Source organism: Tupaia chinensis, unplaced genomic scaffold (assembly GCF_000334495.1).
Source record: "Tupaia chinensis unplaced genomic scaffold, TupChi_1.0 Scaffold000024_1, whole genome shotgun sequence".
In the NCBI taxonomy this organism is placed as follows: Eukaryota; Metazoa; Chordata; class Mammalia; order Scandentia; family Tupaiidae; genus Tupaia; species Tupaia belangeri.
The window spans coordinates 722,997-727,832 of record NW_006159454.1 but is presented as its reverse complement, the minus strand read 5'-3'; the positions used below and the strand labels follow the sequence as shown (position 1 = coordinate 727,832).

At 55.9% G+C, this 4,836-nt stretch overlaps 1 protein-coding gene across 1 annotated transcript in view; it reads left to right on the top strand.

Moving 5' to 3' along the window:
• The window catches only part of YPEL1 (yippee like 1), a 13,317-nt gene that overhangs the window by 4,766 nt on the left and 3,715 nt on the right, over positions 1-4,836 (top strand). The gene's annotated exons all lie outside the window — the stretch shown is intronic.

Here is a 4,836-nt window from a genome sequence, read left to right as displayed (position 1 = left end):
TCAGCCCCCAGGGGGGATGGTCACGCCGCAATCCCTTCTCCTCCATTCTCCTCTCGGGATCTTGGGCACGCACGCACACGCGCCCGGCGTGAGTTCTAAGCCACCGGGTCCGGGACGCGAACTGCGGTCGACCACGTGGGAGTCCAGCGACATAGCCATTATGCTAACTGCTGGTTCCCCTTATTTTTAAAATTTGACCAAAGAGACAGAGAGAAAGGGAAAGCGAGAAAGCACACCACCAGGTCCGAAACTCAAACTGCAGCTGGCCATGAGGGAATCCAGCACCTCCAACTGCCATGCCACCTGCCGGAACACCTCCCGCCCCAAGGAAGTTTTAAAACTCACATCCCAGCCCCTGTGGTGCCACAGTGGCACAGGTCCCCTGCAAGGCAGGAAGCCACCGCGGGTTGGGATTCCTGGATCGGCTTGAAGCCACTCCAGGTGTGCACACGGGAGCCCAGGGTCCCGAGGAGCTGGAAGGCCGAGAAGGGAGAGCGAGGTGTGATGTGTGTTAATTGTGCTTTCCTCTCTCGCACGCACAAGTTCTCTATAGAAAAGTTGTTCATTTTTACTTTGCCGTTGGGTGCATGCACTTGCCAGAGAGGGGGACAAAGTAAGAAATCACCCCCGGGGAGGATGGCCGCGTCGCAGTCTTCTCTCCTCCCTTCTTCTCTCGGGATTTTGGGCACACATGCAAATGTGCCCAGCATGTTTTTCAAGCTACCAGGTCTGGGACTTGAACTGCGAGGTCGGCCATGCGGGATCGGCCGCCTTACCTCCACACCACCAGCTGGCCCCAGTAAAGATGTTAAAACTCCGAATGGTTAAGAAGCAGGGGTGCTCAGGAACGGGCCTGGGGGTGCGCAGCGGCTGGCCGTGTCAGGACCTGCTGGGTCCCGGAGCAGAGTCTGGATGATGGTGCCAGGCCCCGCAGGCTTCTAGAACCCCGCGTGCCGGGCCGTGACAGCCTGGGCACCACAGCGGGAGCTCCTGCTGCCTCCTGTGGAGTCGTGTGCGTCATCTGCAGAATCTGCGGCCAGTCGTCCGGTCGTGAGCATCTGCGACAGCCCCGTGTAGCGGACGAGCGGACTCTCACTCGGAACCACAGCCCAGCCCGCAGTCGGGCCCCGCCTCACAGTCCACACCCTGGACCTGTCCGCAGAAGGTCACGACCCCCAGGGTCATAAAGAAGTTGTGCCTTTCAGGAATTGCTTCTCAGGCTCCGTGTTTACGTCAGAAGTGTTTATTGGGACTGAGGTCATGCACTGCTCAGGAACGCCGGATCCCGCATGGAGACGTGGTTCGAACCCCCGGCCCGGCTGGCCTGAAACGTGCCAGGCGTGCGTGCAAGTGCCCGGGATCCGATGGGCCGGAGGAGGGGCAGCGCGGGATCAAAGCCTGTGCTGCGGACGGCGCTTCTTTCCCTCGTGCACACGCTCTATCATGAATTAAAGAACATGCATCTCTGGCCCAGCAGGTGGCGTGGTGGTTAAGACGCCGGACTCCCACATGGCCAACCACAGTTCGAGTCCCAGACCTGGCAGCTTGCTTTCTCACTCTTCCTCCCTCTCTCTCTCTTTCTCTGGCAAAACTCATGTGAAAGAAAAAGAATAATAAAGAAATAAAATATTTTTAAAAAAGAAAAGGAAGAGCATCTATGTCCTTGTGTTTCCGCTAGGTATTAGTCAGAGCCCCTCTCGTCCCTCTCGTTCCCGTCCACGCGTCCGGGGCAGGCAGGGTCTGGCTCTCTCGCTTCGCTGGCTCCTCTGCGGCAGGCGCTGCTGGGGCGGGGCGACGCCCTGTGCCCCCCACCCCCGTTTCCTGGTGCGTGCCGAGGCAGGTTCCGGTGTGAAACCACGTCCTGCACTGACGGGGGCGGAGCAGCTCGGGGCCTCCAGCTGGGGCCCTGTGGCCCAGTGACCTTGTCGAACCTGGGACGCCTCCCTGTCGGCTGTGACCGCTCCCCTGAGCAGGTGCCAGCGCCATGCAGTGTTCTGAAGCATGCTGGGTGTGTCCACCCTTAGGTCACCAAGGGGGATCTGAGCTGCTTCTCTTTTCATTTTTCTTTAAAAGAAAAAAAAAAAAAAAGACACAAACACTGTGGTGGTTAAAGACACGAGATTTCCCACATGACTGACTGTGGTTCGAGTCCTGGACCTGGCAACTTGCTTTCTCAATTTCCCTTTCTTGTTCTTTTTTATTTTCTTTTTTCCCCTTTCCCTTTCTCTCTGTGTGTGTCTCTGTCTGGTCAGATTAAAGGAAAAAAAAAAACCACACACACACACGCAGGTGGCATGGTGGTTAAGGTGCTGGACTCCCACACGGAGACTGTAGTTTGACTCCCCCACTTTTCCTCTGTCTGTCTCTGGTAAGCACATGAACCCTCTAACAAATTAAAGAAATAAAAATAATAGTAAATAAAATTCCATCTTTTTAAAAATGTATTATCCATTCAATGTGATTTTCAAGCTGCTGGGTCTGGGACTCAAACCATGGTCAGCCATGTGGGATTCCAGCGCCCTAATCACCATGCCACTTGCTGACCCAAGATGCTTCCTTTGAAGAACCCAAAAGCCGAGAGCAGAAGCTTGCGAGGAAATCGGCGGGAACCGTTGTCAGTCGGGACGTCGAATGAACCTTCCAGGACAGAAAGGCTGTCGGAGCTCAGCTTCCCACACTGGCTTCCGAGACCGGGCAGCTCAGCTGGTGGCGACGCCGGGCAGCCCAGGACAGTGTCTCCTCCTGTCCATGCCTCCTGTCCTCCGCGCTCCACACGGGCGCGCCCCTAACTATAGTGGGGCGTTGAGGCTACAGGTACCACCTGGCGGAGGCTCAGCAGGCTCCGAGGCTGTCCCTACCACTGCTGAGAGTCCCCTGGGCCAAAGCAGCTCTCGGGTCGTCGGGAAAGGTGGGACGCTAGAAAAACCAAGCTCGTGGCTTCCGGGCAGCTGGAAGGCTCTGTCTAGTTAGCGAACTGCAGAGGCCACGCCTGGGCCGCCCTGGTCTCTGCGGAGTCTTACTGGATCACGGCTCGCCTGTTGACACTCACCTGTGGCTACTTCCGCCCCGACAGAGTCGTCGGTACCGAGGCCAGGTGGCCTGCCGGGCACAGACCGTCTCCCTCCTGGCCCGAATTTACAGAAGCTTGCCGACCCCTGCCCTGCAGGCTGAGCTCTGACTCCGAATCCGAACCGACCCTACCGCTGACCCAAAGTCTGTTTAAAAGAATGAAGACTTAGGGCCGGCCCCATAGTCTAATGGTTGAGGGAGCTGGATCCCAGTTCGAATCCCACCCCAGCAGCGTACAGACATGCCAGGCCCAGGACCAGCAGGTGGTGTGGTGACTGAGGAAGCTGACTCCCACGTGGCTGACTGCGGTTCGAGTCCCAGAATTCGGTGGCTTGCTTTCTCTCTTGTGAAACTGAAGATGATGATGATAATAATAATAATAATAATAAAATGAATAGTTCTTTAAAAACAAAACACAAAAACATACCAGGCCTTCTGCGTGCATGCCCCCAAACCCTGACCGGATGGAGAAACGGAGAAGGGAGCATGGCGTGCCGCACCCCACTGGAGGGTGCTTTCTCCCCCCCACGTCTGTCTCTGCTGAATCCATGCACCCTCTGGCAATTAAAAAAAGACTTGCAGATCAGGTGAGGGAATTAGGAACTTCAGCCTAGAAATGGAAGGCTGAGGACATGCACAAGTCCAAAGTGATTATTTTTTTTCTTTCTTGGAGAGGTTTTCACTACAGGGTACGTGCACTCGCCAGACAGAGAGAGACAGAGAGACAGAAAGCGAGAAATCACCCTCCAGGGGGGATGGCAATGCCGCAATCCCTTCTCCTCCATTCTCCTCTCGGGATCTTGGGCACGCACGCACATGCGCCCGGTGTGAGTTTGAAGCCACCAGGTCCGGGACGCGAACCGTGGTCGACTACGTGGGAGTCCAGTGACATAGCCATTACGCTAACTGCTGGTTCCCCCAAGGTGATTATTAATGGAACTGAAAGTAATATCCCTAATCTTAGAAAGCTGCTTGAGAGAATACCCCTTTTTAAATCTGAAAACTTTTTAGTTATTTTTATTTTATTCACAATAGAGAGCACGTTTGCACACACATGAGAGCTGGGGAGAGAAAGGCGCCCTGGACGGGGTCTCCTCATGCCACAGTCCTCTCCCCTGGCCCTCCAGTTGTCGGGACCCGGGGCTTTTGCATACATGTCAGCGTGTTGTTTTTTTTTTTTCTTTTGTTTGAAGAGGTTTCTGCTATAGGGCACGTGCGCTCGCTAGAAAGACAGAGACAGACAGAAAGCGAGAAATCACCCCCAGGGGGGATGGTCACGCCGCAATCCCTTCTCCATTCTCCTCTCGGGATCTCGGGCACACACGCACACGCGCCCGGCATGAGTTTAAGCCACTGGGTCCGGGACTCGAACTGCAATCAACTACATGGGAGTCCAGCAACATAGGCCTTACGCCAACTGCTGGTCCCACACATTTTCCACTTTAAAGAGCTCACCTGAGAGTCGGTTTTCGGCCGACTTTTCTTTACCGTCTGGGAGTGTCCCGCACCTGCTCGCTCTGACCGACCCCATCCGCAGCCGAGTGCCGGCCGCAGCACAGGCGTTGGCCTGCCCCGCCTGTTGTTTTACTCCCCCCCTCCCCATGGTGACCGTCCTTGCCCGTGAGCCCCTCCGGCTGGTGCGTGAGCTCGAAGCGGGCGTGCTGGGACCCAGGTGAGCCTTTTACGTCTCCCTGTTGTCAAGTCGTGGTCCAGTCACATTCCCCTGCAGGGGGGAAGAAAGTAATAAAGAAACATCACTGCTTGGTG